A 25,863-nucleotide genomic window follows, 5' to 3' on the forward strand; every position below is an offset into this window, starting at 1 on the left:
GATTATCTTTGACACGTTTTAAAGGATTAGGAAAAAGATGAAAAGCAGCTTACGGCCATACCTCTCTGGTTCCGCCCGATCTCGTCTAATCTCGGAAGCTAAGCAGAGCAGGGCCTGGTTAGTACCTGAATGGAAGACCGCCTGGGAATCCCAGGTGCCGTAAGCTTTTTCACTTCTCTCTCTGAAAGCCGCCCAGCGCCGTAGCTTGTACACCTACACAATTGTAAAAAGTTGATCACATTGTAGAAGAGATGCAATAGGAAGAAGATGAAAGGTGGCTTACGTCCATACCATCGTCAGGCCATTTGAGGTGACGGGGACTGCAATGGCCATCCACCGATTGGCTGGGACTCCTGGGCGGGTCTTCTCTAGTCCATCCAATTTTCGCCATAGGATGTCACAGCCTTCTTTGCATACCCTTATTTAACCCACACAAAGATGCCAACGGCAGGCGTGACATAATTTTTTGACGCATTATAAAGGATTAGGAAAAAGATAAAAAGCAGCTTACGGCCATACCTCTCTGGTTCCGCCCGATCTCGTCTGATCTCGGAAGCTAAGCAGAGCAGGGCCTGGTTAGTACCTGGATGGAAGACCGCCTGGGAATCCCAGGTGCCGTAAGCTTTTTCACTTCTCTCTGAAAGCTGCAGAGCGCCGCAGATTGTACACCTACAAATTACAAAAAGTATATCACATTGTTGAAGAGATGCATGTTTATTGTTGTTTTAACGTTGGATATGAAAGGCATTTAGACAATATTATCAAACATGATTCCGTTTCATGGTTGCTAAATTAGTGTTGATGAACATTTAACAATTGGCATACTTTTGTTTGTAATTTAGCCGTTGAAATACAGGTGCTAACCAAACATGTTAGAATTGCCAGTGAAGAAAAGTAAAGTTACCTTCAGGTTTTAGGAACCTCGCTTGCCAATGCTAAGAACTGCTTCAATTTTAGAAAAAGAAACTTCTGATTATCTTTGACACGTTTTAAAGGATTAGGAAAAAGATGAAAAGCAGCTTACGGCCATACCTCTCTGGTTCCGCCCGATCTCGTCTGATCTCGGAAGCTAAGCAGAGCAGGGCCTGGTTAGTACCTGGATGGAAGACCGCCTGGGAATCCCAGGTGCCGTAAGCTTTTTCACTTCTCTCTCTGAAAGCCGCCCAGCGCCGTAGCTTGTACACCTACACAATTGTAAAAAGTTGATCACATTGTAGAAGAGATGCAATAGGAAGAAGATGAAAGGTGGCTTACGTCCATACCATCGTCAGGCCATTTGAGGTGGCGGGGACTGCAATGGCCATCCACCGATTGGCTGGGACTCCTGGGCGGGTCTTCTCTAGTCCATCCAATTTTCGCCATAGGATGTCACAGCCTTCTTTGCATACCCTTATTTAACCCACACAAAGATGCCAACGGCAGGCGTGACATAATTTTTTGACGCATTATAAAGGATTAGGAAAAAGATAAAAAGCAGCTTACGGCCATACCTCTCTGGTTCCGCCCGATCTCGTCTGATCTCGGAAGCTAAGCAGAGCAGGGCCTGGTTAGTACCTGGATGGAAGACCGCCTGGGAATCCCAGGTGCCGTAAGCTTTTTCACTTCTCTCTGAAAGCTGCAGAGCGCCGCAGATTGTACACCTACAAATTACAAAAAGTATATCACATTGTTGAAGAGATGCATGTTTATTGTTGTTTTAACGTTGGATATGAAAGGCATTTAGACAATATTATCAAACATGATTCCGTTTCATGGTTGCTAAATTAGTGTTGATGAACATTTAACAATTGGCATACTTTTGTTTGTAATTTAGCCGTTGAAATACAGGTGCTAACCAAACATGTTAGAATTGCCAGTGAAGAAAAGTAAAGTTACCTTCAGGCTTTAGGAACCTCTCTTGCCAATGCTAAGAACTGCTTCAATTTTAGAAAAAGAAACTTCTGATTATCTTTGACACGTTTTAAAGGATTAGGAAAAAGATGAAAAGCAGCTTACGGCCATACCTCTCTGGTTCCGCCCAATCTCGTCTGATCTCGGAAGCTAAGCAGAGCAGGGCCTGGTTAGTACCTGAATGGAAGACCGCCTGGGAATCCCAGGTGCCGTAAGCTTTTTCACTTCTCTCTCTGAAAGCCGCCCAGCGCCGTAGCTTGTACACCTACACAATTGTAAAAAGTTGATCACATTGTAGAAGAGATGCAATAGGAAGAAGATGAAAGGTGGCTTACGTCCATACCATCGTCAGGCCATTTGAGGTGGCGGGGACTGCAATGGCCATCCACCGATTGGCTGGGACTCCTGGGCGGGTCTTCTCTAGTCCATCCAATTTTCGCCATAGGATGTCACAGCCTTCTTTGCATACCCTTATTTAACCCACACAAAGATGCCAACGGCAGGCGTGACATAATTTTTTGACGCATTATAAAGGATTAGGAAAAAGATAAAAAGCAGCTTACGGCCATACCTCTCTGGTTCCGCCCGATCTCGTCTGATCTCGGAAGCTAAGCAGAGCAGGGCCTGGTTAGTACCTGGATGGAAGACCGCCTGGGAATCCCAGGTGCCGTAAGCTTTTTCACTTCTCTCTCTGAAAGCCGCCCAGCGCCGTAGCTTGTACACCTACACAATTGTAAAAAGTTGATCACATTGTAGAAGAGATGCAATAGGAAGAAGATGAAAGGTGGCTTACGTCCATACCATCGTCAGGCCATTTGAGGTGGCGGGGACTGCAATGGCCATCCACCGATTGGCTGGGACTCCTGGGCGGGTCTTCTCTAGTCCATCCAATTTTCGCCATAGGATGTCACAGCCTTCTTTGCATACCCTTATTTAACCCACACAAAGATGCCAACGGCAGGCGTGACATAATTTTTTGACGCATTATAAAGGATTAGGAAAAAGATAAAAAGCAGCTTACGGCCATACCTCTCTGGTTCCGCCCGATCTCGTCTGATCTCGGAAGCTAAGCAGAGCAGGGCCTGGTTAGTACCTGGATGGAAGACCGCCTGGGAATCCCAGGTGCCGTAAGCTTTTTCACTTCTCTCTGAAAGCTGCAGAGCGCCGCAGATTGTACACCTACAAATTACAAAAAGTATATCACATTGTTGAAGAGATGCATGTTTATTGTTGTTTTAACGTTGGATATGAAAGGCATTTAGACAATATTATCAAACATGATTCCGTTTCATGGTTGCTAAATTAGTGTTGATCAACATTTAACAATTGGCATACTTTTGTTTGTAATTTAGCCGTTGAAATACAGGTGCTAACCAAACATGTTAGATTTACCAAAGAAGAAAAGTAAAGTTCCCTTTAGGTTTTAGGAACCTCTCTTGCCAATGCTAAGAACTGCTTCAATTTTAGAAAAAGAAACTTCTGATTATCTTTGACACGTTTTAAAGGATTAGGAAAAAGATGAAAAGCAGCTTACGGCCATACCTCTCTGGTTCCGCCCGATCTCGTCTGATCTCGGAAGCTAAGCAGAGCAGGGCCTGGTTAGTACCTGAATGGAAGACCGCCTGGGAATCCCAGGTGCCGTAAGCTTTTTCACTTCTCTCTCTGAAAGCCGCCCAGCGCCGTAGCTTGTACACCTACACAATTGTAAAAAGTTGATCACATTGTAGAAGAGATGCAATAGGAAGAAGATGAAAGGTGGCTTACGTCCATACCATCGTCAGGCCATTTGAGGTGGCGGGGACTGCAATGGCCATCCACCGATTGGCTGGGACTCCTGGGCGGGTCTTCTCGAGTCCATCCAATTTTCGCCATAGGATGTCACAGCCTTCTTTGCATACCCTTATTTAACCCACACAAAGATGCCAACGGCAGGCGTGACATAATTTTTTGACGCATTATAAAGGATTAGGAAAAAGATAAAAAGCAGCTCACGGCCATACCTCTCTGCTTCCGCCCGATCTCGTCTGATCTCGGAAGCTAAGCAGAGCAGGGCCTGGTTAGTACCTGGATGGAAGACCGCCTGGGAATCCCAGGTGCTGTAAGCTTTTTCACTTCTCTCTCTGAAAGCCGCCCAGCGCCGTAGCTTGTACACCTACACAATTGTAAAAAGTTGATCACATTGTAGAAGAGATGCAATAGGAAGAAGATGAAAGGTGGCTTACGTCCATACCATCGTCAGGCCATTTGAGGTGGCGGGGACTGCAATGGCCATCCACCGATTGGCTGGGACTCCTGGGCGGGTCTTCTCTAGTCCATCCAATTTTCGCCATAGGATGTCACAGCCTTCTTTGCATACCCTTATTTAACCCACACAAAGATGCCAACGGCAGGCGTGACATAATTTTTTGACGCATTATAAAGGATTAGGAAAAAGATAAAAAGCAGCTTACGGCCATACCTCTCTGGTTCCGCCCGATCTCGTCTGATCTCGGAAGCTAAGCAGAGCAGGGCCTGGTTAGTACCTGGATGGAAGACCGCCTGGGAATCCCAGGTGCCGTAAGCTTTTTCACTTCTCTCTGAAAGCTGCAGAGCGCCGCAGATTGTACACCTACAAATTACAAAAAGTATATCACATTGTTGAAGAGATGCATGTTTATTGTTGTTTTAACGTTGGATATGAAAGGCATTTAGACAATATTATCAAACATGATTCCGTTTCATGGTTGCTAAATTAGTGTTGATCAACATTTAACAATTGGCATACTTTTGTTTGTAATTTAGCCGTTGAAATACAGGTGCTAACCAAACATGTTAGATTTACCAAAGAAGAAAAGTAAAGTTCCCTTTAGGTTTTAGGAACCTCTCTTGCCAATGCTAAGAACTGCTTCAATTTTAGAAAAAGAAACTTCTGATTATCTTTGACACGTTTTAAAGGATTAGGAAAAAGATGAAAAGCAGCTTACGGCCATACCTCTCTGGTTCCGCCCGATCTCGTCTGATCTCGGAAGCTAAGCAGAGCAGGGCCTGGTTAGTACCTGAATGGAAGACCGCCTGGGAATCCCAGGTGCCGTAAGCTTTTTCACTTCTCTCTCTGAAAGCCGCCCAGCGCCGTAGCTTGTACACCTACACAATTGTAAAAAGTTGATCACATTGTAGAAGAGATGCAATAGGAAGAAGATGAAAGGTGGCTTACGTCCATACCATCGTCAGGCCATTTGAGGTGGCGGGGACTGCAATGGCCATCCACCGATTGGCTGGGACTCCTGGGCGGGTCTTCTCTAGTCCATCCAATTTTCGCCATAGGATGTCACAGCCTTCTTTGCATACCCTTATTTAACCCACACAAAGATGCCAACGGCAGGCGTGACATAATTTTTTGACGCATTATAAAGGATTAGGAAAAAGATAAAAAGCAGCTTACGGCCATACCTCTCTGGTTCCGCCCGATCTCGTCTGATCTCGGAAGCTAAGCAGAGCAGGGCCTGGTTAGTACCTGGATGGAAGACCGCCTGGGAATCCCAGGTGCCGTAAGCTTTTTCACTTCTCTCTGAAAGCTGCAGAGCGCCGCAGATTGTACACCTACAAATTACAAAAAGTATATCACATTGTTGAAGAGATGCATGTTTATTGTTGTTTTAACGTTGGATATGAAAGGCATTTAGACAATATTATCAAACATGATTCCGTTTCATGGTTGCTAAATTAGTGTTGATGAACATTTAACAATTGGCATACTTTTGTTTGTAATTTAGCCGTTGAAATACAGGTGCTAACCAAACATGTTAGAATTGCCAGTGAAGAAAAGTAAAGTTACCTTCAGGCTTTTGGAACCTCTCTTGCCAATGCTAAGAACTGCTTCAATTTTAGAAAAAGAAACTTCTGATTATCTTTGACACGTTTTAAAGGATTAGGAAAAAGATGAAAAGCAGCTTACGGCCATACCTCTCTGGTTCCGCCCAATCTCGTCTGATCTCGGAAGCTAAGCAGAGCAGGGCCTGGTTAGTACCTGAATGGAAGACCGCCTGGGAATCCCAGGTGCCGTAAGCTTTTTCACTTCTCTCTCTGAAAGCCGCCCAGCGCCGTAGCTTGTACACCTACACAATTGTAAAAAGTTGATCACATTGTAGAAGAGATGCAATAGGAAGAAGATGAAAGGTGGCTTACGTCCATACCATCGTCAGGCCATTTGAGGTGGCGGGGACTGCAATGGCCATCCACCGATTGGCTGGGACTCCTGGGCGGGTCTTCTCTAGTCCATCCAATTTTCGCCATAGGATGTCACAGCCTTCTTTGCATACCCTTATTTAACCCACACAAAGATGCCAACGGCAGGCGTGACATAATTTTTTGACGCATTATAAAGGATTAGGAAAAAGATAAAAAGCAGCTTACGGCCATACCTCTCTGGTTCCGCCCGATCTCGTCTGATCTCGGAAGCTAAGCAGAGCAGGGCCTGGTTAGTACCTGGATGGAAGACCGCCTGGGAATCCCAGGTGCCGTAAGCTTTTTCACTTCTCTCTGAAAGCTGCAGAGCGCCGCAGATTGTACACCTACAAATTACAAAAAGTATATCACATTGTTGAAGAGATGCATGTTTATTGTTGTTTTAACGTTGGATATGAAAGGCATTTAGACAATATTATCAAACATGATTCCGTTTCATGGTTGCTAAATTAGTGTTGATGAACATTTAACAATTGGCATACTTTTGTTTGTAATTTAGCCGTTGAAATACAGGTGCTAACCAAACATGTTAGAATTGCCAGTGAAGAAAAGTAAAGTTACCTTCAGGTTTTAGGAACCTCGCTTGCCAATGCTAAGAACTGCTTCAATTTTAGAAAAAGAAACTTCTGATTATCTTTGACACGTTTTAAAGGATTAGGAAAAAGATGAAAAGCAGCTTACGGCCATACCTCTCTGGTTCCGCCCGATCTCGTCTGATCTCGGAAGCTAAGCAGAGCAGGGCCTGGTTAGTACCTGGATGGAAGACCGCCTGGGAATCCCAGGTGCCGTAAGCTTTTTCACTTCTCTCTCTGAAAGCCGCCCAGCGCCGTAGCTTGTACACCTACACAATTGTAAAAAGTTGATCACATTGTAGAAGAGATGCAATAGGAAGAAGATGAAAGGTGGCTTACGTCCATACCATCGTCAGGCCATTTGAGGTGGCGGGGACTGCAATGGCCATCCACCGATTGGCTGGGACTCCTGGGCGGGTCTTCTCTAGTCCATCCAATTTTCGCCATAGGATGTCACAGCCTTCTTTGCATACCCTTATTTAACCCACACAAAGATGCCAACGGCAGGCGTGACATAATTTTTTGACGCATTATAAAGGATTAGGAAAAAGATAAAAAGCAGCTTACGGCCATACCTCTCTGGTTCCGCCCGATCTCGTCTGATCTCGGAAGCTAAGCAGAGCAGGGCCTGGTTAGTACCTGGATGGAAGACCGCCTGGGAATCCCAGGTGCCGTAAGCTTTTTCACTTCTCTCTGAAAGCTGCAGAGCGCCGCAGATTGTACACCTACAAATTACAAAAAGTATATCACATTGTTGAAGAGATGCATGTTTATTGTTGTTTTAACGTTGGATATGAAAGGCATTTAGACAATATTATCAAACATGATTCCGTTTCATGGTTGCTAAATTAGTGTTGATGAACATTTAACAATTGGCATACTTTTGTTTGTAATTTAGCCGTTGAAATACAGGTGCTAACCAAACATGTTAGAATTGCCAGTGAAGAAAAGTAAAGTTACCTTCAGGCTTTAGGAACCTCTCTTGCCAATGCTAAGAACTGCTTCAATTTTAGAAAAAGAAACTTCTGATTATCTTTGACACGTTTTAAAGGATTAGGAAAAAGATGAAAAGCAGCTTACGGCCATACCTCTCTGGTTCCGCCCAATCTCGTCTGATCTCGGAAGCTAAGCAGAGCAGGGCCTGGTTAGTACCTGAATGGAAGACCGCCTGGGAATCCCAGGTGCCGTAAGCTTTTTCACTTCTCTCTCTGAAAGCCGCCCAGCGCCGTAGCTTGTACACCTACACAATTGTAAAAAGTTGATCACATTGTAGAAGAGATGCAATAGGAAGAAGATGAAAGGTGGCTTACGTCCATACCATCGTCAGGCCATTTGAGGTGGCGGGGACTGCAATGGCCATCCACCGATTGGCTGGGACTCCTGGGCGGGTCTTCTCTAGTCCATCCAATTTTCGCCATAGGATGTCACAGCCTTCTTTGCATACCCTTATTTAACCCACACAAAGATGCCAACGGCAGGCGTGACATAATTTTTTGACGCATTATAAAGGATTAGGAAAAAGATAAAAAGCAGCTTACGGCCATACCTCTCTGGTTCCGCCCGATCTCGTCTGATCTCGGAAGCTAAGCAGAGCAGGGCCTGGTTAGTACCTGGATGGAAGACCGCCTGGGAATCCCAGGTGCCGTAAGCTTTTTCACTTCTCTCTCTGAAAGCCGCCCAGCGCCGTAGCTTGTACACCTACACAATTGTAAAAAGTTGATCACATTGTAGAAGAGATGCAATAGGAAGAAGATGAAAGGTGGCTTACGTCCATACCATCGTCAGGCCATTTGAGGTGGCGGGGACTGCAATGGCCATCCACCGATTGGCTGGGACTCCTGGGCGGGTCTTCTCTAGTCCATCCAATTTTCGCCATAGGATGTCACAGCCTTCTTTGCATACCCTTATTTAACCCACACAAAGATGCCAACGGCAGGCGTGACATAATTTTTTGACGCATTATAAAGGATTAGGAAAAAGATAAAAAGCAGCTTACGGCCATACCTCTCTGGTTCCGCCCGATCTCGTCTGATCTCGGAAGCTAAGCAGAGCAGGGCCTGGTTAGTACCTGGATGGAAGACCGCCTGGGAATCCCAGGTGCCGTAAGCTTTTTCACTTCTCTCTGAAAGCTGCAGAGCGCCGCAGATTGTACACCTACAAATTACAAAAAGTATATCACATTGTTGAAGAGATGCATGTTTATTGTTGTTTTAACGTTGGATATGAAAGGCATTTAGACAATATTATCAAACATGATTCCGTTTCATGGTTGCTAAATTAGTGTTGATCAACATTTAACAATTGGCATACTTTTGTTTGTAATTTAGCCGTTGAAATACAGGTGCTAACCAAACATGTTAGATTTACCAAAGAAGAAAAGTAAAGTTCCCTTTAGGTTTTAGGAACCTCTCTTGCCAATGCTAAGAACTGCTTCAATTTTAGAAAAAGAAACTTCTGATTATCTTTGACACGTTTTAAAGGATTAGGAAAAAGATGAAAAGCAGCTTACGGCCATACCTCTCTGGTTCCGCCCGATCTCGTCTGATCTCGGAAGCTAAGCAGAGCAGGGCCTGGTTAGTACCTGAATGGAAGACCGCCTGGGAATCCCAGGTGCCGTAAGCTTTTTCACTTCTCTCTCTGAAAGCCGCCCAGCGCCGTAGCTTGTACACCTACACAATTGTAAAAAGTTGATCACATTGTAGAAGAGATGCAATAGGAAGAAGATGAAAGGTGGCTTACGTCCATACCATCGTCAGGCCATTTGAGGTGGCGGGGACTGCAATGGCCATCCACCGATTGGCTGGGACTCCTGGGCGGGTCTTCTCGAGTCCATCCAATTTTCGCCATAGGATGTCACAGCCTTCTTTGCATACCCTTATTTAACCCACACAAAGATGCCAACGGCAGGCGTGACATAATTTTTTGACGCATTATAAAGGATTAGGAAAAAGATAAAAAGCAGCTCACGGCCATACCTCTCTGCTTCCGCCCGATCTCGTCTGATCTCGGAAGCTAAGCAGAGCAGGGCCTGGTTAGTACCTGGATGGAAGACCGCCTGGGAATCCCAGGTGCTGTAAGCTTTTTCACTTCTCTCTCTGAAAGCCGCCCAGCGCCGTAGCTTGTACACCTACACAATTGTAAAAAGTTGATCACATTGTAGAAGAGATGCAATAGGAAGAAGATGAAAGGTGGCTTACGTCCATACCATCGTCAGGCCATTTGAGGTGGCGGGGACTGCAATGGCCATCCACCGATTGGCTGGGACTCCTGGGCGGGTCTTCTCTAGTCCATCCAATTTTCGCCATAGGATGTCACAGCCTTCTTTGCATACCCTTATTTAACCCACACAAAGATGCCAACGGCAGGCGTGACATAATTTTTTGACGCATTATAAAGGATTAGGAAAAAGATAAAAAGCAGCTTACGGCCATACCTCTCTGGTTCCGCCCGATCTCGTCTGATCTCGGAAGCTAAGCAGAGCAGGGCCTGGTTAGTACCTGGATGGAAGACCGCCTGGGAATCCCAGGTGCCGTAAGCTTTTTCACTTCTCTCTGAAAGCTGCAGAGCGCCGCAGATTGTACACCTACAAATTACAAAAAGTATATCACATTGTTGAAGAGATGCATGTTTATTGTTGTTTTAACGTTGGATATGAAAGGCATTTAGACAATATTATCAAACATGATTCCGTTTCATGGTTGCTAAATTAGTGTTGATCAACATTTAACAATTGGCATACTTTTGTTTGTAATTTAGCCGTTGAAATACAGGTGCTAACCAAACATGTTAGATTTACCAAAGAAGAAAAGTAAAGTTCCCTTTAGGTTTTAGGAACCTCTCTTGCCAATGCTAAGAACTGCTTCAATTTTAGAAAAAGAAACTTCTGATTATCTTTGACACGTTTTAAAGGATTAGGAAAAAGATGAAAAGCAGCTTACGGCCATACCTCTCTGGTTCCGCCCGATCTCGTCTGATCTCGGAAGCTAAGCAGAGCAGGGCCTGGTTAGTACCTGAATGGAAGACCGCCTGGGAATCCCAGGTGCCGTAAGCTTTTTCACTTCTCTCTCTGAAAGCCGCCCAGCGCCGTAGCTTGTACACCTACACAATTGTAAAAAGTTGATCACATTGTAGAAGAGATGCAATAGGAAGAAGATGAAAGGTGGCTTACGTCCATACCATCGTCAGGCCATTTGAGGTGGCGGGGACTGCAATGGCCATCCACCGATTGGCTGGGACTCCTGGGCGGGTCTTCTCTAGTCCATCCAATTTTCGCCATAGGATGTCACAGCCTTCTTTGCATACCCTTATTTAACCCACACAAAGATGCCAACGGCAGGCGTGACATAATTTTTTGACGCATTATAAAGGATTAGGAAAAAGATAAAAAGCAGCTTACGGCCATACCTCTCTGGTTCCGCCCGATCTCGTCTGATCTCGGAAGCTAAGCAGAGCAGGGCCTGGTTAGTACCTGGATGGAAGACCGCCTGGGAATCCCAGGTGCCGTAAGCTTTTTCACTTCTCTCTGAAAGCTGCAGAGCGCCGCAGATTGTACACCTACAAATTACAAAAAGTATATCACATTGTTGAAGAGATGCATGTTTATTGTTGTTTTAACGTTGGATATGAAAGGCATTTAGACAATATTATCAAACATGATTCCGTTTCATGGTTGCTAAATTAGTGTTGATGAACATTTAACAATTGGCATACTTTTGTTTGTAATTTAGCCGTTGAAATACAGGTGCTAACCAAACATGTTAGAATTGCCAGTGAAGAAAAGTAAAGTTACCTTCAGGCTTTTGGAACCTCTCTTGCCAATGCTAAGAACTGCTTCAATTTTAGAAAAAGAAACTTCTGATTATCTTTGACACGTTTTAAAGGATTAGGAAAAAGATGAAAAGCAGCTTACGGCCATACCTCTCTGGTTCCGCCCAATCTCGTCTGATCTCGGAAGCTAAGCAGAGCAGGGCCTGGTTAGTACCTGAATGGAAGACCGCCTGGGAATCCCAGGTGCCGTAAGCTTTTTCACTTCTCTCTCTGAAAGCCGCCCAGCGCCGTAGCTTGTACACCTACACAATTGTAAAAAGTTGATCACATTGTAGAAGAGATGCAATAGGAAGAAGATGAAAGGTGGCTTACGTCCATACCATCGTCAGGCCATTTGAGGTGGCGGGGACTGCAATGGCCATCCACCGATTGGCTGGGACTCCTGGGCGGGTCTTCTCTAGTCCATCCAATTTTCGCCATAGGATGTCACAGCCTTCTTTGCATACCCTTATTTAACCCACACAAAGATGCCAACGGCAGGCGTGACATAATTTTTTGACGCATTATAAAGGATTAGGAAAAAGATAAAAAGCAGCTTACGGCCATACCTCTCTGGTTCCGCCCGATCTCGTCTGATCTCGGAAGCTAAGCAGAGCAGGGCCTGGTTAGTACCTGGATGGAAGACCGCCTGGGAATCCCAGGTGCCGTAAGCTTTTTCACTTCTCTCTCTGAAAGCCGCCCAGCGCCGTAGCTTGTACACCTACACAATTGTAAAAAGTTGATCACATTGTAGAAGAGATGCAATAGGAAGAAGATGAAAGGTGGCTTACGTCCATACCATCGTCAGGCCATTTGAGGTGGCGGGGACTGCAATGGCCATCCACCGATTGGCTGGGACTCCTGGGCGGGTCTTCTCTAGTCCATCCAATTTTCGCCATAGGATGTCACAGCCTTCTTTGCATACCCTTATTTAACCCACACAAAGATGCCAACGGCAGGCGTGACATAATTTTTTGACGCATTATAAAGGATTAGGAAAAAGATAAAAAGCAGCTTACGGCCATACCTCTCTGGTTCCGCCCGATCTCGTCTGATCTCGGAAGCTAAGCAGAGCAGGGCCTGGTTAGTACCTGGATGGAAGACCGCCTGGGAATCCCAGGTGCCGTAAGCTTTTTCACTTCTCTCTGAAAGCTGCAGAGCGCCGCAGATTGTACACCTACAAATTACAAAAAGTATATCACATTGTTGAAGAGATGCATGTTTATTGTTGTTTTAACGTTGGATATGAAAGGCATTTAGACAATATTATCAAACATGATTCCGTTTCATGGTTGCTAAATTAGTGTTGATCAACATTTAACAATTGGCATACTTTTGTTTGTAATTTAGCCGTTGAAATACAGGTGCTAACCAAACATGTTAGATTTACCAAAGAAGAAAAGTAAAGTTCCCTTTAGGTTTTAGGAACCTCTCTTGCCAATGCTAAGAACTGCTTCAATTTTAGAAAAAGAAACTTCTGATTATCTTTGACACGTTTTAAAGGATTAGGAAAAAGATGAAAAGCAGCTTACGGCCATACCTCTCTGGTTCCGCCCGATCTCGTCTGATCTCGGAAGCTAAGCAGAGCAGGGCCTGGTTAGTACCTGAATGGAAGACCGCCTGGGAATCCCAGGTGCCGTAAGCTTTTTCACTTCTCTCTCTGAAAGCCGCCCAGCGCCGTAGCTTGTACACCTACACAATTGTAAAAAGTTGATCACATTGTAGAAGAGATGCAATAGGAAGAAGATGAAATGTGGCTTACGTCCATACCATCGTCAGGCCATTTGAGGTGGCGGGGACTGCAATGGCCATCCACCGATTGGCTGGGACTCCTGGGCGGGTCTTCTCGAGTCCATCCAATTTTCGCCATAGGATGTCACAGCCTTCTTTGCATACCCTTATTTAACCCACACAAAGATGCCAACGGCAGGCGTGACATAATTTTTTGACGCATTATAAAGGATTAGGAAAAAGATAAAAAGCAGCTTACGGCCATACCTCTCTGCTTCCGCCCGATCTCGTCTGATCTCGGAAGCTAAGCAGACCAGGGCCTGGTTAGTACCTGGATGGAAGACCGCCTGGGAATCCCAGGTGCCGTAAGCTTTTTCACTTCTCTCTCCGAAAGCCGCCGAGCGCCGCAGATTGTACACCTGTTTTAACGTTGGATATGAAAGGAAATTAGACAATATTATCCAAAATGATTCCGTTTCATGGTTGCTAAATTAGTGTTGATCAACATTTAACAATTGGCATACTTTTGTTTGTAATTTAGCCGTTGAAATACAGGTGCTAACCCAACATGTTAGAATTGCCAGTGAAGAAAAGTAAAGTTACCTTCAGGCTTTAGGAACCTCTCTTGCCAATGCTAAGAACTGCTTCAATTTTAGAAAAAGAAACTTCTGATTATCTTTGACACGTTTTAAAGGATTAGGAAAAAGATGAAAAGCAGCTTACGGCCATACCTCTCTGGTTCCGCCCGATCTCGTCTGATCTCGGAAGCTAAGCAGAGCAGGGCCTGGTTAGTACCTGGATGGAAGACCGCCTGGGAATCCCAGGTGCCGTAAGCTTTTTCACTTCTTTCTCCGAAAGCCGCCGAGCGCCGCAGATTGTACACCTGTTTTAACGTTGGATATGAAAGGAAATTAGACAATATTATCCAAAATGATTCCGTTTCATGATTGCTAAATTAGTGTTGGTCAACATTTACCATTGGCATACTGTTGTTTGTAATTTAGCCGTTGAAATACAGGTGCTAACCCAACATGTTAGAATTGCCAGTGAAGAAAAGTAAAGTTACCTTCAGGCTTTAGGAACCTCTCTTGCCAATGCTAAGAACTGCTTCAATTTTAGAAAAAGAAACTTCTGATTATCTTTGACACGTTTTAAAGGATTAGGAAAAAGATGAAAAGCAGCTTACGGCCATACCTCTCTGGTTCCGCCCGATCTCGTCTGATCTCGGAAGCTAAGCAGAGCAGGGCCTGGTTAGTACCTGGATGGAAGACCGCCTGGGAATCCCAGGTGCCGTAAGCTTTTTAACTTCTCTCTCTGAAAGCCGCCCAGCGCCGTAGATTGTACACCTACACAATTGTAAAAAAAAATTCACATTGTAGAAGAGATGCAATAGGAAGAAGATGAAAGGTGGCTTACGTCCATACCATCGTCAGGCCATTTGAGGTGGCGGGGACTGCAATGGCCATTCACCGATTGGCTGGGACTCCTGGGCGGGTCTTCTCTAGTCCATCCAATTTTCGGCATGGGATGTCACAGCCTTCTTTGCATACCCTTATTTAACCCACACAAAGATGCCAACGGCAGGCGTGTCATAATTCATTGACGCATTATAAAGGATTAGGAAAAAGATAAAAAGCAGCTTACGGCCATACCTCTCTGGTTCCGCCCGATCTCGTCTGATCTCGGAAGCTAAGCAGAGCAGGGCCTGGTTAGTACCTGGATGGAAGACCGCCTGGGAATCCCAGGTGCCGTAAGCTTTTTCACTTCTCTCTCCGAAAGCCGCCGAGCGCCGCAGATTGTACACCTGTTTTAACGTTGGATATGAAAGGAAATTAGACAATATTATCCAAAATGATTCCCTTTCATGATTGCTAAATTAGTGTTGGTCAACATTTACGATTGGCATACTGTTGTTTGTAATTTAGCCGTTGAAATACAGGTGCTAACCCAACATGTTAGAATTGCCAGTGAAGAAAAGTAAAGTTACCTTCAGGCTTTAGGAACCTCTCTTGCCAATGCTAAGAACTGCTTCAATTTTAGAAAAAGAAACTTCTGATTATCTTTGACACGTTTTAAAGGATTAGGAAAAAGATGAAAAGCAGCTTACGGCCATACTTCTCTGGTTCCGCCCGATCTCGTCTGATCTCGGAAGCTAAGCAGAGCAGGGCCTGGTTAGTACCTGGATGGAAGACCGCCTGGGAATCCCAGGTGCCGTAAGCTTTTTAACTTCTCTCTCTGAAAGCCGCCCAGCGCCGTAGATTGTACACCTACACAATTGTAAAAAAAAATTCACATTGTAGAAGAGATGCAATAGGAAGAAGATGAAAGGTGGCTTACGTCCATACCATCGTCAGGCCATTTGAGGTGGCGGGGACTGCAATGGCCATCCACCGATTGGCTGGGACTCCTGGGCGGGTCTTCTCTAGTCCATCCAATTTTCGCCATAGGATGTCACAGCCTTCTTTGCATACCCTTATTTAACCCACACAAAGATGCCAACGGCAGGCGTGACATAATTTTTTGACGCATTATAAAGGATTAGGAAAAAGATAAAAAGCAGCTTACGGCCATACCTCTCTGGTTCCGCCCGATCTCGTCTGATCTCGGAAGCTAAGCAGAGCAGGGCCTGGTTAGTACCTGGATGGAAGACCGCCTGGGAATCCCAGGTGCCGTAAGCTTTTTCACTTCTCTCTGAAAGCTGCAGAGCGCCGCAGATTGTTCACCTACAAATTACAAAAAGTATATCACATTGTTGAAGAGATGCATGTTTATTGTTGTTTTAACGTTGGATATGAAAGGCATTTAGACAATATTATCAAACATGATTCCGTTTCATGGTTGCTAAATTAGTGTTGATCAACATTTAACAATTGGCATACTTTTGTTTGTAATTTAGCCGTTGAAATACAGGTGCTAACCAAACATGTTAGATTTACCAAAGAAGAAAAGTAAAGTTCCCTTTAGGTTTTAGGAACCTCTCTTGCCAATGCTAAGAACTGCTTCAATTTTAGAAAAAGAAACTTCTGATTATCTTTGACACGTTTTAAAGGATTAGGAAAAAGATGAAAAGCAGCTTACGGCCATACCTCTCTGGTTCCGCCCGATCTCGTCTGATCTCGGAAGCTAAGCAGAGCAGGGCCTGGTTAGTACCTGGTTTGAAGACCGCCTGGGAATCCCAGGTGCCGTAAGCTTTTTCACTTCTCTCTCCGAAAGCCGCCGAGCGCCGCAGATTGTACACCTGTTTTAACGTTGGATATGAAAGGAAATTAGACAATATTATCCAAAATGATTCCGTTTCATGATTGCTAAATTAGTGTTGATCAACATTTACGATTGGCATACTGTTGTTTGTAATTTAGCCGTTGAAATACAGGTGCTAACCCAACATGTTAGAATTGCCAGTGAAGAAAAGTAAAGTTACCTTCAGGCTTTAGGAACCTCTCTTGCCAATGCTAAGAACTGCTTCAATTTTAGAAAAAGAAACTTCTGATTATCTTTGACACGTTTTAAAGGATTAAGAAAAAGATGAAAAGCAGCTTACGTCCATACCTCTCTGGTTCCGCCCGATCTCGTCTGATCTCGGAAGCTAAGCAGAGCAGGGCCTGGTTAGTACCTGGATGGAAGACCGCCTGGGAATCCCAGGTGCCGTAAGCTTTTTCACTTCTCTCTCCGAAAGCCGCCGAGCGCCGCAGATTGTACACCTGTTTTAACGTTGGATATGAAAGGAAATTAGACAATATTATCCAAAATGATTCCGTTTCATGATTGCTAAATTAGTGTTGGTCAACATTTACCATTGGCATACTGTTGTTTGTAATTTAGCCGTTGAAATACAGGTGCTAACCCAACATGTTAGAATTGCCAGTGAAGAAAAGTAAAGTTACCTTCAGGCTTTAGGAACCTCTCTTGCCAATGCTAAGAACTGCTTCAATTTTAGAAAAAGAAACTTCTGATTATCTTTGACACGTTTTAAAGGATTAGGAAAAAGATGAAAAGCAGCTTACGGCCATACCTCTCTGGTTCCGCCCGATCTCGTCTGATCTCGGAAGCTAAGCAGAGCAGGGCCTGGTTAGTACCTGGATGGAAGACCGCCTGGGAATCCCAGGTGCCGTAAGCTTTTTAACTTCTCTCTCTGAAAGCCGCCCAGCGCCGTAGATTGTACACCTACACAATTGTAAAAAAAAATTCACATTGTAGAAGAGATGCAATAGGAAGAAGATGAAAGGTGGCTTACGTCCATACCATCGTCAGGCCATTTGAGGTGGCGGGGACTGCAATGGCCATTCACCGATTGGCTGGGACTCCTGGGCGGGTCTTCTCTAGTCCATCCAATTTTCGGCATGGGATGTCACAGCCTTCTTTGCATACCCTTATTTAACCCACACAAAGATGCCAACGGCAGGCGTGTCATAATTCATTGACGCATTATAAAGGATTAGGAAAAAGATAAAAAGCAGCTTACGGACATACCTCTCTGGTTCCGCCCGATCTCGTCTGATCTCGGAAGCTAAGCAGAGCAGGGCCTGGTTAGTACCTGGATGGAAGACCGCCTGGGAATCCCAGGTGCCGTAAGCTTTTTCACTTCTCTCTCCGAAAGCCGCCGAGCGCCGCAGATTGTACACCTGTTTTAACGTTGGATATGAAAGAAAATTAGACAATATTATCCAAAATGATTCCCTTTCATGATTGCTAAATTAGTGTTGGTCAACATTTACGATTGGCATACTGTTGTTTGTAATTTAGCCGTTGAAATACAGGTGCTAACCCAACATGTTAGAATTGCCAGTGAAGAAAAGTAAAGTTACCTTCAGGCTTTAGGAACCTCTCTTGCCAATGCTAAGAACTGCTTCAATTTTAGAAAAAGAAACTTCTGATTATCTTTGACACGTTTTAAAGGATTAGGAAAAAGATGAAAAGCAGCTTACGGCCATACCTCTCTGGTTCCGCCCGATCTCGTCTGATCTCGGAAGCTAAGCAGAGCAGGGCCTGGTTAGTACCTGGATGGAAGACCGCCTGGGAATCCCAGGTGCCGTAAGCTTTTTAACTTCTCTCTCTGAAAGCCGCCCAGCGCCGTAGATTGTACACCTACACAATTGTAAAAAAAAATTCACATTGTAGAAGAGATGCAATAGGAAGAAGATGAAAGGTGGCTTACGTCCATACCATCGTCAGGCCATTTGAGGTGGCGGGGACTGCAATGGCCATCCACCGATTGGCTGGGACTCCTGGGCGGGTCTTCTCTAGTCCATCCAATTTTCGCCATAGGATGTCACAGCCTTCTTTGCATACCCTTATTTAACCCACACAAAGATGCCAACGGCAGGCGTGACATAATTTTTTGACGCATTATAAAGGATTAGGAAAAAGATAAAAAGCAGCTTACGGCCATACCTCTCTGGTTCCGCCCGATCTCGTCTGATCTCGGAAGCTAAGCAGAGCAGGGCCTGGTTAGTACCTGGATGGAAGACCGCCTGGGAATCCCAGGTGCCGTAAGCTTTTTCACTTCTCTCTGAAAGCTGCAGAGCGCCGCAGATTGTTCACCTACAAATTACAAAAAGTATATCACATTGTTGAAGAGATGCATGTTTATTGTTGTTTTAACGTTGGATATGAAAGGCATTTAGACAATATTATCAAACATGATTCCGTTTCATGGTTGCTAAATTAGTGTTGATCAACATTTAACAATTGGCATACTTTTGTTTGTAATTTAGCCGTTGAAATACAGGTGCTAACCAAACATGTTAGATTTACCAAAGAAGAAAAGTAAAGTTCCCTTTAGGTTTTAGGAACCTCTCTTGCCAATGCTAAGAACTGCTTCAATTTTAGAAAAAGAAACTTCTGATTATCTTTGACACGTTTTAAAGGATTAGGAAAAAGATGAAAAGCAGCTTACGGCCATACCTCTCTGGTTCCGCCCGATCTCGTTTGTAGGCCCAGCCCCCACCAGGAATCAGGAAGTGAACACAGTGGCGATTTGTTTGGCGCTTGGATCCATTTCGGTGCTCTAATCTGAACAGTTTTTTGTGGTGTTTTGATATGCCCTAAAGCTCTTTTTATTGAGGTTTTTTGGCAAGACAGAGTTTAGTACCCCCAGCAGTATTGTACTGTTTGGGGGTAAGTGTATCGTTTCTCTTACCTAAAATGGCGGACCAACATGATGAACGAACACGGAACGGACAAAAGGAATCCCAAATGAATAGTGCTTTAGAATCAAACAGTGGTTTGAGCATGGACAGTATGGACAAAAACAACAAGAAGCTCACAGTTAGTGTAGAGCTGGAAGGAGGAAGCAGCATAAGTGCAATGGAGCTGATGAAATGCGTGCGGCAATTGTGTGGTGGTCTGGTGGCATGCCGTGTGGTGGGCCACAACAGATATGAAATGACAATGAGCCACCCGAAGGGAAAGGAAAGACTGTTGGAAGGCTTCAAAATGGGAGAGACGAGGATCCACGCACGGGAGCTGTGCAACAACGAGCTGGTGGTGTCATTCCTAAACCTGCCATTCTACATTGAGGACTGCGAGATCCACGCCAAACTGTCGAGCTGGGGTGTGTCGGCAGCTTCACCAATCAAAAGGCGGATGTGGCCTGGGACAAATGTTGCTGATGGGACACGATTCCTAAAGGTAAAATTCAATGATCATGTCCAGTCCCTGCCGTATTCTACAAAGTTTAGTACTGCTCTGGGTGCAGAATACTTTAGAGTGATACACGACAAACAAATGAAAGTATGCAGGATGTGTATCCAACCTGGGCATATCATGAGGGAATGTCCGGAGTTTCAGTGCCATAAGTGTGGAGTCCAGGGGCACTTTGCTAGAGAATGCAAAAAAAATAAAAACAAATGTAGCTTATGCTATAACAGTATGGAGGAATGCATATGCAACCAGAGTGAGAGTGAATCAATCATGATAGACAATGAAACTATAGAGTCTGGGGAGGATAACAATGGGACGTCGGGGGACGAGAGTGTCATAGGAGAGGAGGGTGTGGAGAGTAAACTGGAGAAGGAGGGGGATAAAGAACTCTCAGAAGAGGATGATGAAGTGAGGGGTGAGACGGGGAAAATGGGAGGAGCAGGTTTGCACAAAAGTACAAAGGAGGACACGAGAAGGGAAAATTCGGAGGAGAGTGTACCGGCATCAACGAGCGAAAAAGGTGGAAGGACGCTCTCAGGGCAGTCTGTACCATCAGATCAAGAAGCCCCGACTAGAAACCTAGAACTACCGATGGCGACAGACTCGTTGCCTGCAAGACAGCCAGACAAAAGGCTGCACAGCGACTCGGATGACCCTCATCCTAAAACAGACCCGGACATGGACTTTGAGAAGGCGAAGGTTTTAAGAAATAGAGCCGAGGAGAGAAAAGCAAAGGTCATGGCTAAGAAAAAGCTGAAAAACAAAAATAACTAGATGGTATGCACTTTCATATATATTACAATGATGGCTTCCTTTGGTTTCCAAATTACCTCTCTGAATGCCAATGGGCTTCGAAATAAAAATAAACTGGACTCAACTTTAAAACAACTCAAATCAGAAATAATATGCCTTCAGGAAACAAATTGGGATGTTTCTTTACGGGAAAATGTGATCAAACAGTGGGGAGGGAAGGTCATCTCAAATGAGGGAACCCCAAACTCTTGTGGTGTGGCCTCACTCTTTCAAGCCAATATCTTCAAAACCATTAACGAGGTTCATAGGGACCGAGAAGGTAGGGTTTTGGTCGTTGATTTCTGCCTGGCAAACAATACATTTAGGCTGATAAATGTGTATGCACCAAATGGAGAAGGGGAAAGAAAACAGTTCTTTAAAAATCTAGAGAAATGGTGTAATGAAAACACTTTTGTAATTGGTGATTTTAATGTGGTCCTAATGGAAAAAGATTTGTCCAAAAACAATGTCTATAGAAATGATTCTAGTAGAAGTACACTGAAAAAAGTAATGAATAATTGCAATATAATAGATATTTGGAGGATATTAAATAAAAACAAAACTGCATTTTCAAGAAGACAAGCTGTTGAAGGAATATTGAAGCAGTCAAGAATTGATTTCTGCTTAGTGGCTTCAGGTGTGGTTAAACATATAACATCCTGTGAATACTACTTTTACTCTGGGAGCGATCACGCTTCAGTGACAGTGTGTGTGGGAGGTGCGAGAATGAAGAGGGGAGGGGGTTTATGGTGTCTAAATATAAGCCACCTGAAAAACGACATATTAAAAAGTAAAATTGAAAGGTATTTAGCAAAGGTGACACACGATATGGCTTTTGTAGATGACGTGTTTGGTTTTTGGGAGGATGTTAAAGAAAAACTAAAAAAAATGTGTATAAGGTTCAGCAAAAACAAAAACTGGGAGAATAAAAGAGAGGAACGAGAGTTAATTCTCCTCCTGCAAAACGAAATAGAAAAATGTGAAGAGGATCCAAATTATGACAGTGAAAAATATGAACTGTATAAAACCAGAATAACTGAACTAGAAAAAAAAAGATGTGCGGGTGCAATAATACGGAGTAGAGCAAAATATATAACTGAAGGAGAAAGATGCACAGCTTTCTTTCTAGGTCTAGAAAAAACAAATCAAGAAAAGACTTATATATCGAGCATTGAAAATTCCAGGGGGGAAATAGTAGAAGAAACCGAAGGCATTTTGAGAACCATACAGGGTTACTATCAAAAATTATTTGAAAGTGAAGGGATTGTGACTAGTGAAATGAATGAAGTAGTAAATAAAATAAATAATAAACTAGAAGATAACGACAGTGTGTGGTGCGAGATGCCGCTCTCACTGAGCGAAATAGAACAGGCCATAATGAAGCTAAATAAAAATAAAAGCCCGGGGGCAGACGGTTTGCCTGCCGAGTTCTTTCAAGAATTTAAGGAAATGCTGGGGCCACTTTTGCTGACACTCTATGAACAGATGGACACTGAGCAGAGGGCTCCAGCATCATTTACGGAGGGGATAGTCACTCTAATTTTCAAAAAAGGGGAGAAAAAGCTGCTTTCCAACTACAGACCGATCAGTTTGCTTAACACAGACTATAAAATATTCACAAAAATACTTGCAAACAGATTAAAAACTGTAATAAATTCAATAATAGGACCAACGCAGGCTTACAGCATTCCGGGGAGGGACATCTCAGACACCATCAACACAATCAGAGATACAGTAAGCTGCTTAAATAAGGAGGGAGGGATTTTGTTAGGAGTAGACCTAGAGAAGGCTTTTGATAGAGTGGAACATCCCTTCCTGTGGGCCGTGCTGGAGCGTTTTGGTTTTGGACCAATATTCATAAAAAGAATCAAAATGATGTACAGCGGAGCGAAAAGTAGGGTGAAATGTAATGGATTACTAACTAACAGTTTTGAGCTAGGACGATCAGTGAGACAGGGTTGCCCGCTGTCGGCGCTGCTCTACAGCCTGGTGGCGGAGCCCCTGGCCTATACTATAAATAATGACGACCTAATAAAGGGAATCTGGACACCGGCAGGAAACCAAATTAAAATTATGCAGTATGCAGATGATGTAAATATTTGTGTGAAAACTAGTAGCTGCATAAACAAAGTATTAGACCATATAAAGAAATATGAAAGAGCATCAGGCGCAAGAATTAATACAAAAAAAACCGAGCTGATGGTCTTCGGGCCCTGCAATGTCCCAGCTGATATGTGGGGTTTTAAAAAAATAGAGGACGAAAGGAAAATCCTGGGTATTTATATAGGAAAAAATGAAAAGAGTGCAACGGACAAAACATGGAACGAGGTTTTGGTAAAAATAAAAAACCTGCTAAATTTATGGTATGCAAGAGGCCTCGCTTTGAAGGGAAAGGTAATAGTAGTAAATGCCCTGATACTGTCCAAAATTAATCACATTCTGGGGTCCTGTGAGCTGCCCACTTGGGTGTTCAATCGGCTCAATGCAGCCGTCGCCACGTTTTTTTGGAAGGGAAAGGGGAATTCGATTGCTCGCAAGACGTTAATAGCTAACAAAAGGGAGGGGGGTTTAGCTTTGATTGATGTAAGTGTAAAAAGAGACGCACTGAGGGTAAAATTAATAGGGAGATTTTTAAATCCAAAAAGGCAGCTGCCCGGTAGAGATTTCCTGGCAGGCCTCCTGGCAGGGTACGGAGAGAGAAGTGTGTATAACCTATGTGCCCTCTCGCCAGCACACGTAAGGGTTGGTCTGTCGGGGTTCTACAGGGAAGTGCTGGAGGCTTGGGACAAAATTATGCCGCATCTCACACCTGACGTTAGAGGAAAGGTGCAAGTGCTAAAATTACCTTTCCTATCAAGCCCGGGGTTTGTCGGGGGCGGGAGGCCGATTACGAGTTGCCACTTAATGCAGGCAGGTTTAACAGCCGTAGGGAGTGTGTGTGGAACAAACGGCTGTTTTGATTTAGGAAAAGTAAATGGTAAACTCCAGGCATGTGGAAGTAAATATGCACCGGCAAGAATAAAAGACATAGGGAAAATATTTGATCAATGCATGGGTCATGAATGGAAAGAAAGAATGAATGAAGTGACAGAGCAGGACAGGGCACTTGGTTTTACGCTGTGTGTTAAAGATAAACAAAAAAATATAATTGAAGTAAAAACAAAAATCTTCTACAGCATCCTAATAAAAAAACACATAGTTAAACCAGCAGCAGAAAAGGCATGGGAAAAAATCTTCCCAAAAGATAAGACAAGCTCAATATGGGTAAATCTTGAATTCAGCCTCATCCCCCCAGAGGTCTACAGCTCTGAGTTTAAGATAAGGCACCGGAAATATTTTACAGGAATTGTCTTGCACCAGATACACAAGGAAAAATTCTCAAGAATGTGTTCTGTGTGTGAAACGGAAGAAGAGGATTTTGAGCACCTTATTTGGTCTTGTACAGCACTCAGAACCTTTAGAGAATACATAAGAGAGCTTCTAACAAAGGGTTGTGGAGTAAAAATGACGAGGGGAACATCATGGGACTGGACCTGGTGTTTCGGACTGCCAAAGAATGCTGGAGGCCGGAGGATGGATATCGCCAACGCATGCCTGGCATTTGCTAGAAGAGCAGTGCTGCTGAGAAGAAACCTTGCCCTCTTCGAGGGAAAAAAAACGGACGTTGAGACTCTTTTCAAGAGCAATATAAAAGCATACTGGAAAACTATATATGCATTCAAAAAAGATCTGCTCAAGGAATGGATGGACGAAAATAATCTCTTGTTTCAGGAGGACAATGACAAAGATCTTATCTTTCGGTTTTAAATGTTTTTCTTGTGTGCCTTAACTTGTTGTCGTTGCGCACTTCTTTTTTTGGTTTTGTTTGGAAAAAGATATGGCTAATAAGGCTAAACTTTCTACTGCCGAGTGAAGAAAAGAAAAGGGAAAAAAAAAAAAAAATCCTATAATATGATTTTGTTCTCATCTTAAAGACCCTGATTGCTGATGTTCAGAAAATAATTAAATAATAATGTATGTATAATATGTAATAATGTATAATAATGTATGTATATATAATGTATATAGTGAATATGTAAACAATGTAAAAAATGATTTTTGGAAAATGTATTTTTTATAATAAAAGAAAAAAAAAAAAAAAAAAAGTTCCGCCCGATCTCGTCTGATCTCGGAAGCTAAGCAGAGCAGGGCCTGGTTAGTACCTGGATGGAAGACCGCCTGGGAATCCCAGGTGCCGTAAGCTTTTTCACTTCTCTCTCCGAAAGCCGCCGAGCGCCGCAGATTGTACACCTGTTTTAACGTTGGATATGAAAGGAAATTAGACAATATTATCCAAAATGATTCCGTTTCATGATTGCTAAATTAGTGTTGGTCAACATTTACGATTGGCATACTGTTGTTTGTAATTTAGCCGTTGAAATACAGGTGCTAACCCAACATGTTAGAATTGCCAGTGAAGAAAAGTAAAGTTACCTTCAGGCTTTAGGAACCTCTCTTGCCAATGCTAAGAACTGCTTCAATTTTAGAAAAAGAAACTTCTGATTATCTTTGACACGTTTTAAAGGATTAGGAAAAAGATGAAAAGCAGCTTACGGCCATACCTCTCTGGTTCCGCCCGATCTCGTCTGATCTCGGAAGCTAAGCAGAGCAGGGCCTGGTTAGTACCTGGATGGAAGACCGCCTGGGAATCCCAGGTGCCGTAAGCTTTTTAACTTCTCTCTCTGAAAGCCGCCCAGCGCCGTAGATTGTACACCTACACAATTGTAAAAAAAAATTCACATTGTAGAAGAGATGCAATAGGAAGAAGATGAAAGGTGGCTTACGTCCATACCATCGTCAGGCCATTTGAGGTGGCGGGGACTGCAATGGCCATTCACCGATTGGCTGGGACTCCTGGGCGGGTCTTCTCTAGTCCATCCAATTTTCGGCATGGGATGTCACAGCCTTCTTTGCATACCCTTATTTAACCCACACAAAGATGCCAACGGCAGGCGTGTCATAATTCATTGACGCATTATAAAGGATTAGGAAAAAGATAAAAAGCAGCTTACGGCCATACCTCTCTGGTTCCGCCTGATCTCGTCTGATCTCGGAAGCTAAGCAGAGCAGGGCCTGGTTAGTACCTGGATGGAAGACCGCCTGGGAATCCCAGGTGCCGTAAGCTTTTTCACTTCTCTCTCCGAAAGCCGCCGAGCGCCGCAGATTG

At 43.9% G+C, this 25,863-nt stretch overlaps 42 non-coding genes across 42 annotated transcripts; all 42 read left to right on the forward strand.

Annotated features, from left to right (window-relative positions):
• The first annotated feature begins 47 nt into the window (after positions 1 to 47).
• Positions 48 to 166, forward strand: LOC134110143 (5S ribosomal RNA). The gene has a single exon (XR_009943537.1). It is a non-coding gene; the product is annotated as a 5S ribosomal RNA (ribosomal RNA).
• Positions 167 to 505: 339 nt separating this feature from the next.
• LOC134110232 (5S ribosomal RNA) lies at positions 506 to 624 on the forward strand. Its single transcript, XR_009943616.1, has one exon. It is a non-coding gene; the product is annotated as a 5S ribosomal RNA (ribosomal RNA).
• A 394-nt stretch (positions 625 to 1,018) lies between these two features.
• On the forward strand, positions 1,019 to 1,137 carry LOC134110233 (5S ribosomal RNA). Its single transcript, XR_009943617.1, has one exon. It is a non-coding gene; the product is annotated as a 5S ribosomal RNA (ribosomal RNA).
• A 339-nt stretch (positions 1,138 to 1,476) lies between these two features.
• On the forward strand, positions 1,477 to 1,595 carry LOC134110234 (5S ribosomal RNA). Its single transcript, XR_009943618.1, has one exon. It is a non-coding gene; the product is annotated as a 5S ribosomal RNA (ribosomal RNA).
• A 394-nt stretch (positions 1,596 to 1,989) lies between these two features.
• On the forward strand, positions 1,990 to 2,108 carry LOC134110157 (5S ribosomal RNA). The gene has a single exon (XR_009943551.1). It is a non-coding gene; the product is annotated as a 5S ribosomal RNA (ribosomal RNA).
• Positions 2,109 to 2,447: 339 nt separating this feature from the next.
• LOC134110235 (5S ribosomal RNA) lies at positions 2,448 to 2,566 on the forward strand. The gene has a single exon (XR_009943619.1). It is a non-coding gene; the product is annotated as a 5S ribosomal RNA (ribosomal RNA).
• Positions 2,567 to 2,905: 339 nt separating this feature from the next.
• Positions 2,906 to 3,024, forward strand: LOC134110236 (5S ribosomal RNA). The gene has a single exon (XR_009943620.1). It is a non-coding gene; the product is annotated as a 5S ribosomal RNA (ribosomal RNA).
• A 394-nt stretch (positions 3,025 to 3,418) lies between these two features.
• On the forward strand, positions 3,419 to 3,537 carry LOC134109892 (5S ribosomal RNA). The gene has a single exon (XR_009943287.1). It is a non-coding gene; the product is annotated as a 5S ribosomal RNA (ribosomal RNA).
• A 339-nt stretch (positions 3,538 to 3,876) lies between these two features.
• Positions 3,877 to 3,995, forward strand: LOC134110072 (5S ribosomal RNA). Its single transcript, XR_009943466.1, has one exon. It is a non-coding gene; the product is annotated as a 5S ribosomal RNA (ribosomal RNA).
• A 339-nt stretch (positions 3,996 to 4,334) lies between these two features.
• On the forward strand, positions 4,335 to 4,453 carry LOC134110237 (5S ribosomal RNA). Its single transcript, XR_009943621.1, has one exon. It is a non-coding gene; the product is annotated as a 5S ribosomal RNA (ribosomal RNA).
• A 394-nt stretch (positions 4,454 to 4,847) lies between these two features.
• On the forward strand, positions 4,848 to 4,966 carry LOC134109893 (5S ribosomal RNA). The gene has a single exon (XR_009943288.1). It is a non-coding gene; the product is annotated as a 5S ribosomal RNA (ribosomal RNA).
• A 339-nt stretch (positions 4,967 to 5,305) lies between these two features.
• LOC134110238 (5S ribosomal RNA) lies at positions 5,306 to 5,424 on the forward strand. The gene has a single exon (XR_009943622.1). It is a non-coding gene; the product is annotated as a 5S ribosomal RNA (ribosomal RNA).
• A 394-nt stretch (positions 5,425 to 5,818) lies between these two features.
• Positions 5,819 to 5,937, forward strand: LOC134110159 (5S ribosomal RNA). The gene has a single exon (XR_009943553.1). It is a non-coding gene; the product is annotated as a 5S ribosomal RNA (ribosomal RNA).
• Positions 5,938 to 6,276: 339 nt separating this feature from the next.
• LOC134110239 (5S ribosomal RNA) lies at positions 6,277 to 6,395 on the forward strand. Its single transcript, XR_009943623.1, has one exon. It is a non-coding gene; the product is annotated as a 5S ribosomal RNA (ribosomal RNA).
• A 394-nt stretch (positions 6,396 to 6,789) lies between these two features.
• On the forward strand, positions 6,790 to 6,908 carry LOC134110241 (5S ribosomal RNA). Its single transcript, XR_009943626.1, has one exon. It is a non-coding gene; the product is annotated as a 5S ribosomal RNA (ribosomal RNA).
• A 339-nt stretch (positions 6,909 to 7,247) lies between these two features.
• Positions 7,248 to 7,366, forward strand: LOC134110242 (5S ribosomal RNA). Its single transcript, XR_009943627.1, has one exon. It is a non-coding gene; the product is annotated as a 5S ribosomal RNA (ribosomal RNA).
• A 394-nt stretch (positions 7,367 to 7,760) lies between these two features.
• Positions 7,761 to 7,879, forward strand: LOC134110160 (5S ribosomal RNA). The gene has a single exon (XR_009943554.1). It is a non-coding gene; the product is annotated as a 5S ribosomal RNA (ribosomal RNA).
• A 339-nt stretch (positions 7,880 to 8,218) lies between these two features.
• On the forward strand, positions 8,219 to 8,337 carry LOC134110243 (5S ribosomal RNA). Its single transcript, XR_009943628.1, has one exon. It is a non-coding gene; the product is annotated as a 5S ribosomal RNA (ribosomal RNA).
• Positions 8,338 to 8,676: 339 nt separating this feature from the next.
• Positions 8,677 to 8,795, forward strand: LOC134110244 (5S ribosomal RNA). Its single transcript, XR_009943629.1, has one exon. It is a non-coding gene; the product is annotated as a 5S ribosomal RNA (ribosomal RNA).
• Positions 8,796 to 9,189: 394 nt separating this feature from the next.
• On the forward strand, positions 9,190 to 9,308 carry LOC134109894 (5S ribosomal RNA). Its single transcript, XR_009943289.1, has one exon. It is a non-coding gene; the product is annotated as a 5S ribosomal RNA (ribosomal RNA).
• A 339-nt stretch (positions 9,309 to 9,647) lies between these two features.
• On the forward strand, positions 9,648 to 9,766 carry LOC134110073 (5S ribosomal RNA). The gene has a single exon (XR_009943467.1). It is a non-coding gene; the product is annotated as a 5S ribosomal RNA (ribosomal RNA).
• A 339-nt stretch (positions 9,767 to 10,105) lies between these two features.
• LOC134110245 (5S ribosomal RNA) lies at positions 10,106 to 10,224 on the forward strand. Its single transcript, XR_009943630.1, has one exon. It is a non-coding gene; the product is annotated as a 5S ribosomal RNA (ribosomal RNA).
• A 394-nt stretch (positions 10,225 to 10,618) lies between these two features.
• Positions 10,619 to 10,737, forward strand: LOC134109895 (5S ribosomal RNA). The gene has a single exon (XR_009943290.1). It is a non-coding gene; the product is annotated as a 5S ribosomal RNA (ribosomal RNA).
• A 339-nt stretch (positions 10,738 to 11,076) lies between these two features.
• Positions 11,077 to 11,195, forward strand: LOC134110246 (5S ribosomal RNA). The gene has a single exon (XR_009943631.1). It is a non-coding gene; the product is annotated as a 5S ribosomal RNA (ribosomal RNA).
• Positions 11,196 to 11,589: 394 nt separating this feature from the next.
• Positions 11,590 to 11,708, forward strand: LOC134110161 (5S ribosomal RNA). Its single transcript, XR_009943555.1, has one exon. It is a non-coding gene; the product is annotated as a 5S ribosomal RNA (ribosomal RNA).
• A 339-nt stretch (positions 11,709 to 12,047) lies between these two features.
• On the forward strand, positions 12,048 to 12,166 carry LOC134110247 (5S ribosomal RNA). Its single transcript, XR_009943632.1, has one exon. It is a non-coding gene; the product is annotated as a 5S ribosomal RNA (ribosomal RNA).
• A 339-nt stretch (positions 12,167 to 12,505) lies between these two features.
• Positions 12,506 to 12,624, forward strand: LOC134110248 (5S ribosomal RNA). Its single transcript, XR_009943633.1, has one exon. It is a non-coding gene; the product is annotated as a 5S ribosomal RNA (ribosomal RNA).
• A 394-nt stretch (positions 12,625 to 13,018) lies between these two features.
• LOC134109896 (5S ribosomal RNA) lies at positions 13,019 to 13,137 on the forward strand. Its single transcript, XR_009943291.1, has one exon. It is a non-coding gene; the product is annotated as a 5S ribosomal RNA (ribosomal RNA).
• Positions 13,138 to 13,476: 339 nt separating this feature from the next.
• On the forward strand, positions 13,477 to 13,595 carry LOC134110138 (5S ribosomal RNA). Its single transcript, XR_009943532.1, has one exon. It is a non-coding gene; the product is annotated as a 5S ribosomal RNA (ribosomal RNA).
• Positions 13,596 to 13,940: 345 nt separating this feature from the next.
• Positions 13,941 to 14,059, forward strand: LOC134110249 (5S ribosomal RNA). Its single transcript, XR_009943634.1, has one exon. It is a non-coding gene; the product is annotated as a 5S ribosomal RNA (ribosomal RNA).
• A 344-nt stretch (positions 14,060 to 14,403) lies between these two features.
• Positions 14,404 to 14,522, forward strand: LOC134110250 (5S ribosomal RNA). The gene has a single exon (XR_009943635.1). It is a non-coding gene; the product is annotated as a 5S ribosomal RNA (ribosomal RNA).
• A 339-nt stretch (positions 14,523 to 14,861) lies between these two features.
• On the forward strand, positions 14,862 to 14,980 carry LOC134110252 (5S ribosomal RNA). The gene has a single exon (XR_009943637.1). It is a non-coding gene; the product is annotated as a 5S ribosomal RNA (ribosomal RNA).
• A 344-nt stretch (positions 14,981 to 15,324) lies between these two features.
• On the forward strand, positions 15,325 to 15,443 carry LOC134109920 (5S ribosomal RNA). The gene has a single exon (XR_009943315.1). It is a non-coding gene; the product is annotated as a 5S ribosomal RNA (ribosomal RNA).
• Positions 15,444 to 15,782: 339 nt separating this feature from the next.
• Positions 15,783 to 15,901, forward strand: LOC134110253 (5S ribosomal RNA). Its single transcript, XR_009943638.1, has one exon. It is a non-coding gene; the product is annotated as a 5S ribosomal RNA (ribosomal RNA).
• Positions 15,902 to 16,295: 394 nt separating this feature from the next.
• Positions 16,296 to 16,414, forward strand: LOC134110167 (5S ribosomal RNA). The gene has a single exon (XR_009943561.1). It is a non-coding gene; the product is annotated as a 5S ribosomal RNA (ribosomal RNA).
• Positions 16,415 to 16,758: 344 nt separating this feature from the next.
• Positions 16,759 to 16,877, forward strand: LOC134109954 (5S ribosomal RNA). Its single transcript, XR_009943349.1, has one exon. It is a non-coding gene; the product is annotated as a 5S ribosomal RNA (ribosomal RNA).
• Positions 16,878 to 17,221: 344 nt separating this feature from the next.
• LOC119199541 (5S ribosomal RNA) lies at positions 17,222 to 17,340 on the forward strand. The gene has a single exon (XR_005114784.2). It is a non-coding gene; the product is annotated as a 5S ribosomal RNA (ribosomal RNA).
• A 339-nt stretch (positions 17,341 to 17,679) lies between these two features.
• On the forward strand, positions 17,680 to 17,798 carry LOC119199524 (5S ribosomal RNA). Its single transcript, XR_005114767.2, has one exon. It is a non-coding gene; the product is annotated as a 5S ribosomal RNA (ribosomal RNA).
• Positions 17,799 to 18,142: 344 nt separating this feature from the next.
• On the forward strand, positions 18,143 to 18,261 carry LOC134110254 (5S ribosomal RNA). Its single transcript, XR_009943639.1, has one exon. It is a non-coding gene; the product is annotated as a 5S ribosomal RNA (ribosomal RNA).
• Positions 18,262 to 18,600: 339 nt separating this feature from the next.
• On the forward strand, positions 18,601 to 18,719 carry LOC119199529 (5S ribosomal RNA). Its single transcript, XR_005114772.1, has one exon. It is a non-coding gene; the product is annotated as a 5S ribosomal RNA (ribosomal RNA).
• Positions 18,720 to 25,244: 6,525 nt separating this feature from the next.
• On the forward strand, positions 25,245 to 25,363 carry LOC119207575 (5S ribosomal RNA). The gene has a single exon (XR_005118641.1). It is a non-coding gene; the product is annotated as a 5S ribosomal RNA (ribosomal RNA).
• A 339-nt stretch (positions 25,364 to 25,702) lies between these two features.
• Positions 25,703 to 25,821, forward strand: LOC134109916 (5S ribosomal RNA). The gene has a single exon (XR_009943311.1). It is a non-coding gene; the product is annotated as a 5S ribosomal RNA (ribosomal RNA).
• The last annotated feature ends 42 nt before the right edge of the window (positions 25,822 to 25,863 follow it).

Source organism: Pungitius pungitius, unplaced genomic scaffold, assembly GCF_949316345.1.
Source record: "Pungitius pungitius unplaced genomic scaffold, fPunPun2.1 scaffold_37, whole genome shotgun sequence".
Classification (NCBI taxonomy): Eukaryota; Metazoa; Chordata; class Actinopteri; order Perciformes; family Gasterosteidae; genus Pungitius; species Pungitius pungitius.